The sequence below is a fragment of the Mastigoproctus giganteus genome, chromosome 2 (assembly GCF_048544385.1).
Source record: "Mastigoproctus giganteus isolate SK-2022 chromosome 2, ASM4854438v1, whole genome shotgun sequence".
NCBI lineage: Eukaryota > Metazoa > Arthropoda > Arachnida > Uropygi > Thelyphonidae > Mastigoproctus > Mastigoproctus giganteus.
In genome coordinates, this window is record NC_143576.1 from 191966080 (window position 1) to 191977867 (window position 11788).

Consider the following 11788-nt stretch of genomic DNA (forward strand, 5'->3'; position numbering starts at 1 on the left):
ACCTGCGCGGTGATCTGATTGAGGTGTATAAGGCCTTGAATGGGTTCAGCACGCTGAATTCTGATGGGATCCTTCCACTTGTTCAGATTACGAACCTAAGGGGGCATAAATTCAAATTAAGAAAGGACAGATGTAGAATAGATGTGCGGAAATTTGCCTTTAGCCAGCGGGTGGTTAATTGCTGGAACAAACTTCCATCTGTCATTGTGGAAGTTGATAGGTTGAATAAATTTAAGGAGGAACTGGACAGGCATTTGGAGGGAATGGTGTGATTTTTTTTTTTTTTTTTTTTTTGGCTGATGCTGCATAAGCTCATACATTTGCTTTCTTGCATCACATGCCACTACTACTACTACTACTTTGTATCTTAACAGTATACTTCAGTAACGGTGCTTTCCTAGAAATCAGATGTTATTAGTAACTGGGATGGATATATTAGAGATTTGAAGTTCAGGATCCTGACGAAACTTGTGTTGTCTACAGAAATGGATAGCAACTGTTTTCTGCTGCTGCAAGAGTCGATAGCCCTTGAGGCTGGCCCATTGCTGTATTTTATTAAGAGATATTTGAAGCTGTCTTTCAAATAGATCTCATATTTTGGGAATGGCAGGATATAGAAAGGTAAGTTTCTACTGTATTTGGAAGTTTAGTGATGGAATCTATTCTAAGAGTGAAAAGAGTGGCACTCAGTATTGATCCCTGAGGAACACCTTGAATAAACGTTGTAGAAAGTGCATGCTGGTATCGAACTTGAATGACCTAATATGTAGAAAATTAGACCAAGAGAGTAAAGATCTCTAAGACCAAAGATCTCCGTAGACCAAGAGAGTAAAGATCTCTAAGTATGCAATGCTGCCAGGTGGTGTCAAAAGCCTTCTCTATATCTATTGAAACCATTACTAGGTATTCATGAGACTTCCTCCAAATTCAGCCTTAACCATAAGTTGCAAGCATGACCTGTTTTGACGAAAGCCATATTGAGTATGGCCCATTAACTGTTCTGACTCTATGATCCAGACGATTCTACTGTGGACAATTTTTTCAAGGATTTTGCTAAGACAGCTTGAGAGAGATATCGGTCTGTAGCTATGGGAATTGGATAGATCTTTTCCAGATTTTAGGAAAGCCAAAACAGTAGAATGATGCCAAGAAGCTGGATAAATATTTTCTAAAAAAATATGGTTGTAAAAGACCAGGTGGAAGCACAAAGCTTTTTCATCAAGACATTATAGCATAACATAATAGATCCCATCTGGTCCGGCAGCACCATTATGGGCTGTTCTAATAGCATGCAAGAGTTCTTGCAGAGGTTTGTTATATGGCAGATGGGCAGTTTTAAAGTTAATAGAATGCTGTTCTGATGTGTTTTTAATTTGCTGAAAAGATGTAGTATAAGCTGATGCGGCTGCTGAGATTTGAGCAAATGTATTGCCCAAATCTCAGCATTAGCTATATCCAAAGAATTAGATAGCTCTTGTTCATTCCAGGAGAGGATTTGTGAAGGTGTGGTTGGAAACTTACCAGAAAGCTGTCTAATTTTTTTTTAAATTACTTTGCTGTCAGTGTTTCTGTTAATGCTGGTTGCAAAATGGGTCCAGGATTCCTTCTTGGCTTGTCTTTATATGAAATATTTTGCCTTTGACTTCTTATAATTTATCAGATTGGTTGTGGTTGGATACTGCCGAAACAAATTCCAGGTTTTATTTTTTGCTTTTGTGCATTCCTCATTCCACCAATAATTATAATGCTTATAGCCTTGGAGATTTGATAGTGGTATTGAGTCTTTAGCCACATTTAGGAGATGCGACGTGATGTATTTTGTCACATCATCAATAGGCTGAAGACAGATTTTTCCCTCATCGAAAGATATTGATGACTAGAATTTTGCCCAGTATGCTCGGGCAAATTTCCATTTTCTGCAGGGTTGAGCTAGAGGAGTCAGTGCTATCAAGAAGTTGCATACTATTGGGAAGTGGTCACTGCCAATGGAATTATTTATTACGTACCACTCTATGGTTGGAACCATTACTGGAGAACAAATTGAGAGATCTATTGCTGAGGTGTGTCCAGTTGGGAGCTGTATGTGCATGGGTGCACCAGTATTAAGTATGGTGAGATTTAGTGCCTCTAAAAAACTTTCAATTAGTCAATCCGCCTATATAATTTAGTAGCACCCCATAAGGGGTGGTGCCTATTAAAGTCTCCTAATATACAGATTGGTGGAGGTATCTGTATGAAGAGTCTTCAAGATCTTTTAAAGAATAAAAATGGTTCGGCTGTAGGTAGATTGAGACAAGTGTTATTGCAATATGGAGAGTTATGCGAACAGCAGCAGCTTCTATTTCCGTTTGAAGTGGTATATGTTTTGTTGGGATCTTTGAATTTACTAGGATTGCCACACCACCACCATGGGCAGCATTAGCTGTATTTTGATCTCTTCAATAAAGGCAATAGTTCTTTATCAAAGGAGAAATTTGTAGGGTTAGGTAAGTTTCCTGAAGACAAAGAGCCACTGGAGAAAATCGATTAATTAGATCTTGGATATCATCTGTATTGCAACGAAAGACTCTGCAGTTCCATTGTAAAATACAATGGCATTATTTGTTTTTAGTTGATGGAGATGATTCTGACTGGTTTTTGAAGGTGACTGGTTTATGGCGTTCCAATTTCTGTTTGTCTTTTTTTAGGAAAACTAGCCGACCAGTGATCATTTCTTCTTCTTCTGCATGAATTTCTAAAATAGGATCTTTCTGTATAGATGTGCCATCTGTGTCCATGGTTGTGTCCTGAATATTTTTCATAGCATTTGTGTTTGTAATACAAAATGTGGTAGCAATCACTGGAGAAGGAGATTAACAGAGGAGTATTAACAGAGGAGTATTATTTGCTTGGTCTGTGGTCTTGGATTGTTGCTTGTGTACAGTTGGTTATAGCTCAGAGAGGACAGTTCTAGCCCAGTCAGAAATCGAATTATTAGTAGGGACTGTGACATCAGTTTGATTGAAGACTGCTTGATATTTTTTTACAGCATCTACATAGGTAATATTTTGGTTTATAGTAGGTGCAACTAGTTTTCTCGCTTCGTGGTAACTGACTTTGTTTTCAACCTTGCTTATTTTACTATTTTTTTTCTCTGTTTTCCAATTTTCACATGTCTTGGAATATGCAGGATGGTCACCTTTGCAATTTGGACAGGTCATTTTTGTAGCTGTGCAGTCATTTTGTATGTGGTCTGAGGATCCACAGTTGGGGCAGACAGGAATTCCTCTACATACAGTTTGAGAATGGCCATACTTTTGGCATTTATAGCATCTTAAAGGGTTGGGAATGTAGGGGCGAATGTAACAAAATAAATAACCTACTTTTACAGTGGAGGATAAGTTGGGTGTATTGAAAGTAAGAATAATGTTTCTGGTAAGTGCCAATTGATTATCTTTTTTATTCATTATTCTTTTAGCTTCAATTACATTCTGTCCCTGCAGTTCTTGGGTTATTTCCTCCTCGATGACATTTAATAAATCCCAACTAGATATGACACCCTTAGATGAATTTAGAGTTGCATGAGGAGATATTTTTACAAGAATTCCAGCAAAGCTTGTTAGTTGTAAAAGCTTTTCAGAATGTCTTTGATTCATGGTTTCTATTAAAAGGTCTCCTGATTGCAGTCTCTTCACTATCTTGGGAGATCCTGCAATACCCTTCAGATGTTTTTGTATGACAAAAGGAGACAATTTACTCATAGGCTGACTACAAGTCCAGGATCATGTTTTTTGACAAACACAATGAGATTCACAAGAGGATGCTGATCATGTTTTTTGACAAACACAATGAGATTCACAAGGAATTTGTACCTGAAGGGGAGAGAGTCAATATTGTATTCTACGTATAGGTGCTGCAAAAACTATTGAAGTGCATTTTCCTGCACTGAGAACGCAACATCAAGAGAAAGGCAGGTTCTTGTTGTACAACAATGCCCCTACCCATTCCACATTTGTGAAGAAATTTCTGACAAAACATAGCACTGTACAGATCAACCATCCATCCTACTTTCCCGATCTAGTACCAGTGGACTTCTTCCTTTTTTCCAAGTTGAAAACTGCACTTAAAGGAAAGAAAAACATAACCATCGAACTGAACACCATTTCTTTGAAAAAAACATTTAGAAAATATTTGTAAGTAATTTTTTTTTTTTTATCAGAAACTGAACTTTCTACCTGACAAGGTCAATGAACTTTACATGAAAATTAATTTGAAAATTACGTTTTTTTTCAAAGATAGCTTTACCAATTTTGATGAAATTTTATATTCAGTTCTTCCTTAAATAGTTGAGATAATTGAAAAAATAAAAGACTGCCTTGTATGTAACCGGCACCCTTAAGCTTAAGGCAATACAGTAGCAGGTAGCCACGATCTTGTCAACCAGTCTTGAATGTCCAAGGAGAACTGGGGTGCAGCGGAATGATTCAGCTGTTTTTGATTTTAATGAGTGTAAGAACCATAAATATTGAGTAAGAGAAGAACATGGTGTTAGTTCAGCTCTCTGTATTCTTGTCACTCAATATTTAATGTTGATGGGTCCCCCAAATTCCATTTTGCCTTGAGCCCCATGAAGGTATAACATGCCACTGACCAAAGTAACTAAAGCACTGATATTCATATCATGCAATCATCCATCGAGACTGACAAACCTGGTCACAGTTCAGAAAAGATCCATAGAAATTCCTTCCTTCTTGGTTAAGAAGAAGTCTTTTCATTTGGCAACATAAGTAAAAAAAAAAAAAAAAAAAGGAACATGGCAGAATATGATTTTATGGCTAAAATTTATTATTTGGGTACCACTTGTCTATGCAGAGTGGGAACGGAGTGATTGTACGGCCGAGTTCTGCGATTGGGTTTTTATTGTGAAGGGGTTTTGTTTCTGATTGTTTTGTGTAGTGGAGGTGGGGGGATGAGCTTATATAGGATGTTTATCCCCCATCCCGCTGTTTTAAAATCGTAAAACGAGTTCCCGATTTTAAAACGGCGAGAAGTGAGAAGATAAACACCCTAGGCATGTCAAACAGTGAGTAGCACCTGCCAACCACTGCCTTCTTCCTGACTTGTGGTCGAAGTATGGAGAAGTACCCAAAATCTGAATTTTTACCGATTATACTCCCAAATTTAAAAACAATATACATACAACTTACTTTATACTTCATTTTAGTGGCCAAACATGATTTTTCCTACTGCTACCTCTTTCCATTCATTTTTAAACATTCGGGTTTTTTTTTTAATTAAATTAATAAAATCAATAAAACAAAAAAACTGCACAACTATTTCATTACCCCTAAAAAACACATTTTTATGTATACATTCTACAAATCGAGAATGGTCGAATATTCATTTGACATTTTGTATAATGATAAATAACCTATAGGGTTCTGGAAAACTACTATTAATACAGCTTATCTTCAAACACGACGTTTCAACAAAACAACACAAGCCACCATTCCTTCGCATGCATGTTAACAATCAATAAATTTAAAAATCCCACTCTGGTGGTCAGAAATTACACACCAACAAATGTAAATAATATAATAATAATAAAATTCTTTATTCAAAACATTTTACAAGGTTGCGATTCCCGTTACAGGCATCCGGAAGAATCTAACAAATCTCAACTTTTAAAATAAAGTGCAATAATTCTAAGAAATCCGATTAATCAAGAAAGACATTCCAGTGATAATTTTCAAGAAACAATCAAAAAGTAATAATATTACTCTTTGATTGAGTGCTAAAAGTGTATCCCATTTGACGTTATTTCAATAAAGTATATTCGAGAAGCATCAAAAAGTTCGCACCCGTACCTAGATACAATAGACCTAGAAAGGTAAAACTTCACAGAATTTTAATACTTTTCTATGTATTCTTCATGTATAGTAACACATGTCTCAAATCTATGGATCAGTTGTTCAATGGCTTCATCATAAGAGCCTGCACTTTATGCCTGACACCACGATTCCACTTCATTGATAACTCTCCCTGAGACGAATAAAAGCAGCATCCACGCAACGGGTTTTTCATTTCCCGAAACAACTAGTAGTCTGACGGTAGAAATTCGAAATCCGCACCACAGCTGCTCACATCTGATACATTAGCATTAGCATTTTAGCATTAGTAGAGGCATTTAATGCAAGAAAGCAAGCTTATGCAGCATCAGCCAAAAAAAAATAATAAATAAATAAATAAAAAATAACCACTTCCACTTCACCCCTCTGTTCGTTCGAAATACCTGTCCAGCTGAGCCTTAAACTTATTTAGGCTATCAACTTCCACGACAAGGGATGGAAGTCTATTCCAGCAACCAACCACCCGCTGGCTAAAGGCAAATTTCCTCATGTCTATCCTACATCTGTCTTTCCTCAATTTGACTTTATGCCCTCTCAGGTGATTATTCTGAGCAAACGGAAGAATCTCATCGGCATTGCGCATGCTCAAACCACTCAAGGCTTTATACACCTCAATGAGATCACCTTGCAGGTCCTAGTCTCCAGACACTGTAATTTGCAAAATTTAAGCCTTTCTTCATAAAAGCAACCCTTTGTTCCATTCACTAATCTTGTTGCCTTTCTCTGTACTCGTTCCAGCAGCTCTACATCCTTCTTGAAATGAGGCCTCCAGACCTGTATACAGTACTCTAGGTCTGGTCTGATCATTGCCTTATACAAGGGAATAATCACCTCCTTATCCCTGCTAGAAAAATTCCTATATATCATCGACAATACACCATGAGCTACGCTTGCAGCCCATCTGCACTGCTCAGAGAACTTCATATCTGCCTGCACAATTACCCCCAGGTCCCTTTCATTCTCTACCACTATCAGTGTAGTACCACAGAGTTGATGCGTTACTCTGGGGTTGCTGTTTCCCATATGTAATACTTTATATTTGTCAATGTTAAACTTCATTTGCCATCTCTCAGCCCATCTGCTCAACCTTTCCAGATCCTGTTGCAGTAGCATAGTGTCAGTAGTGTCCTTGACAACCCTGCCAAACTTCGTATCGTCTGCAAACTTGGACATTAAGCTTGATATACCATCATCAATATCATTTATAAATACAGAAAACAATAATGGACCCAATACTGAACCCTGAGGGACTCCACTAATAACATTAATCCACGATGAGCAGTGTCCATTGATTACCACTCTCTGTCTTCTCCCCCTCAACCACCCCTTTATCCATAGCAGCAATTTGCCCCCAATGCCCCACTGCTCCAATTTGTGCAGCAGTCATCCATGTGCAACAGTATCAAAAGCCTTTCTAAGATCCAAGTATATAATATCAAAGTTATTCCCTGCATCCAGTTCTTTTGTGACTGCATCATAGTATCAAATGAAATTGGTCAGGCAAGACTTCCCCTTAACAAATCCATGCTGTGTCTGAGCTATAACTGAAGACTTGTCTAGATGATCCTGCGGTGCTTCTTTAACCAGTACCTCCATTAATTTTCCTGGAACAGAAGTTAAACTAACAGGTCTATAATTACTTGTGTCGACCTTTGATCCTCCTTTGGGAATTGGGGTCACATTTGTACATCTCCAGTCCATGGGTACTTCCCCTGAGTCCAAGGAAGCTCTCATAATTATGGCTAAGGGTTTGCTTACTTCCTTTGCTGCTTCCTTTAATATAACTGGATAGATCCCATCCACCCCAGGTGCCTTTCTTGTATTTATATTCAACAATTTCTCCTCCACTTTACTCTCAGTTATTACAAGATTCTCTAGCTTACTGCCAGAGTTGAATACACCTCTGGCATTCCCCTCGCTGAATAACTCCTCATGTGTGAATGTCGATGCAAAATATTCATTCAGTTTGTTAGCTACCTGAGCAGGATCATCAACAGTTGACCCATCGATATCAAGTGGACCAATCTGATTCATCGCCTTCCTTCTAGAGTTTACATAAGTAAAGAACTCTTTGCTGTTTTGCTGTTTTTCTTTGCATCCCTTGCCAAAGATTTCTCGTAATCTGCCTTCGCCTGCCTAACCTCCTTTGTAACTTGGTTACAGATCAACTTGTATCTATCATAGGCTTCTGTGTCACGTGTTAATTTGTATTTAAAATACAAACATGTTAATTTGTATGTATCCCATGCATTTTTCTTCTCTGCCATATGTCTCATTAGTTCATCTGACATCCACTTAGGCCTAAACCTTGAACAATATTTCTTAGTTGGTATGTAAAGCCTAGTAGCTTCCAAGATAAGTTCTTTGAATGCTTCCCATTTTGAATCTGCTGTTGGTAACATCATCAGTTGGTCCCACTGTAGAATTTAAATACTGGATAGCTCTCAGTCCATCGTAGTCGCCTTTACGAAAGCAATAACCCTTCCCTTTACCCCTAATGGTAGTTACCTCTTTGAGTAAATCCCACTTCAGCACACTGTGATCACTGCCACCTAGTGGTTCCTGTATCTGCAGATTCTTAATGCATGAAGAATCACTACTGATAATCAAATCAAGAGTATTGCTCCCTCTAGTTGCCTCCCGAACATGTAGATTTAGAAAACAATCATCCAATAAATCCACAAAAGCCTTGCTAGTGTGTGAGTGACCAACCCACAAATTTCAGTCAATATCTGGGAAATTAAAATCCCCCATTATAAGACTCTCTGATTTACTGGCCCACTCTATTTCCCCGTACAGTTTCTTATTATACTCATCAGAGTCATTAGGCCTATAGCACACTCCTACTCTCAATTTTGATCTCCCAATGCTTATGTCACACCAAACTTATGAACTTGGCACAGCCAGGGTTCTGAGCTGGATATCATCATTCTCTCTCTCTCTCTCTCTCTCTCTCTCTCTCTCTCTCTCTCTCTCTCTCTCTCTCTAGGTAATTCACAATTTTTTTTTTTTTTTTTTTTTTTGACTGGTGCAGCATAAACCTCACGCTTCCCTGCACCATATGACAAATAATAATAATTATTATTATTATTATTAATAATTTATGATAATTATTATTATTATTTGTAAGTTGTCTAATCCTTTCTTCTGCTGTTTATTTTGTGCAAGTGCATTAGCTAAAGCGTCTTATGTTGACTACTCCAAAAATTCAAAATTATGAATCAAAATACATGCAAAAAGTGCAATCTACCGCTACACGTGGTAGAGGTGGTATGTCATGGCTGCAACAATGGATATCATTTTCGATGCTCATTGAAAGAAGCAACCTATAAAGGGATGGCGAAGCAGAAGAAACAGCAGTGGAGGTGTATATTGTGCAGGAAAGAAGAGATGGAAGAAAGAAGTGAAATTTCCTATTCGGTGGAAGATTTTCACGAATTGCTGAATTCAACAACAGGCATAAACGAAGACTTAGAGGTTAAACAAATGCAGGTGAACACACTAAATTTAGAAGATGTACTAAGGAAACTATACAGAAAAATACATTTACTGGATTTACTAAGAGAAATTGTACCAATAAGAAAAAAAATAGACCTCAAGACAGAAGTAGTTGATATCAAAAAATCGATTGCTTTTGTCTCAGATTCCTTCGATGAAATACGAAATAGCATAAGCAAGCTGCAGGACTCCAACGCTGCTATCAATAAAAGACTTGTGGATCTGGAAGCTTCTTTCAAGAAAAATGAGGAGAATTCTATTCTACTTAACTCACGGATTGACTGGATAGAACAACAGTTATTAGAAAATAATATAGAAATAGTAAGATTAACAGGATTAGTGGGCAAAGACCTAGGGCATGTTATTCAGCAGCTGTAGCTTGCATTAAAGCTACAGCACAATAACGAAGTGGAACACTACTATACAGGGCGTTTCAGGTAAACGTTTCAGAACTTCTAAGAGGGGTAGGGTACATCCTGACAACTCGAAATCATATAGCAATGTGGGGTCGGAAATGCTTTCCTGAAGCGGTGTTGTACACAGAAGCACCATAAAGAAAAGAGACCGTAAGTGACAAATCGTTTTAATAATACATGAAAAGAAGCAAAAGGTACATGGATTAAAGTAAGTGTTCGAAGTTTCTTCCACGGGCTACAATGCACCTCACATCTCCGACGCAGGGACATCCGAACATTCTGGAATACTCCAGGGGAATTTCGAATTTCTTCGGCAGCTACTGCGATTCTTGCAACCAGCTACAGGGGAATCCAAGAACGAGTACACGAAGTCTAGCAAACGCAGTCGGGGTTTCCCATTGCAGCGTCTGGAGGATTCTCCGAGAACAAGACATGCATCCGTTTCACGTGCAGCGTGTCCAGACACAGCAACCGGAGGATTATGCACCTCGTATTGCTTTCGCACAGTGGTACCTTGGAAAATATGCTACAAATCCCCTTTTTCCTGCTGAAGTGTTGTTTTCCGATGAGGCATCCTTCACAAGGGAAGGAATTTTCAACACGCATAACGACCATATCTGGGCGGTCGAGAACCCGCATGCAATACGACGTCGTGCAGCACAGATTCGATTTTCGGTCAATGTATGGGCCGGTATTATGGGAGATCACCTCATCGGACCTTACATGTTACCGTGTCGTCTAACCGGACCTATCTACTTGATCTTTCTGCAGCAAGTATTGCCACAACTTTTGAGAGATGAACAGATTTCTGCATCGACGCAACAGACAATGTGGTTCCAACACGATGGAGCCCCTGCCCATTATAGCGGAGATGTTCGTAACTACCTGGATGTCACATTTGGTCAACAGTGGATAGGACGTGGTGGTCCCGTGCGTTGGCCTGCTCAGTCACCCGACCTATCATGTCTTGATTTTTATTTCTGGGGTCATATGAAATCGCTAGTTTATGACACCCCTGTTGACAATGCTGAGGAGCTGGTTGCAAGAATCGCAGTAGCTGCCGAAGAAATTCGAAATTTGCCTGGAGTATTCCAGAATGTTCGGATGTCCATGCGTCGGAGATGTGAGGCGCGCATTGTAGCCCGTGGAAGAAACTTCGAACACTTACTTTAATCCATGTACCTTTTGCTTCTTTTCATGTATTATTAAAAACGATTTCTCACTTACGGTCTCTTTTCTTTATGGTGCTTCTCTGTACAACACCGCTTCAGGAAAGCATTTCCGACCCCACATTGCTATATGATTTCGAGTTGTCAGGATGTACCCTACCCCTCTTAGAAGTTCTGAAACGTTTAACTGAAACACCCTGTATACCTAACAACAAAAAAAATAAATGACAAGCCTACATTAACTGTGAAATTTTCAAATCATGTGGTAAAGGAAAAATGGATGAGGAAGGCAAAGGAAATTCGACTCACAGCAAATGATGTATTTCAGAACAGCAGCAGTGCTCCAATCTACATAAATGACCACTTAACAACACACCTCAAGCACTATTTTGGGAAACAAACAATTAGTAAAAACTCACAGTTTCAATTTTTTATGGTTAAAACATGAAAGGATTTACGTGAAGAAGAAGAATGACTCTTCAAGAGCCATAAGAATCTTGAGTTCAAAGGACTTGCAGCATATAAAATAGACTCCTTTATTGTGAATAATTGTAATTTCTTGAAATCTAGACCTAAGGTAATATTATGACATCAGGTATGCTTTTTGAGGAATCACAAACTTTCAATTCACCTTTACATATTTTAAAAAATCCAAATATCCAAGCTCTTTTAATTGATAAAAAACAGTTTTTTCTGGTAACTCTGAACATCAGGTTATTAAGAAAAAATTGGTTTAACTTTTTGCAATATATAAATGCAATGAAAAAATATATTTATTTATAGTTTTAACAGAGGTTAACATAAATAGTAATGAAAT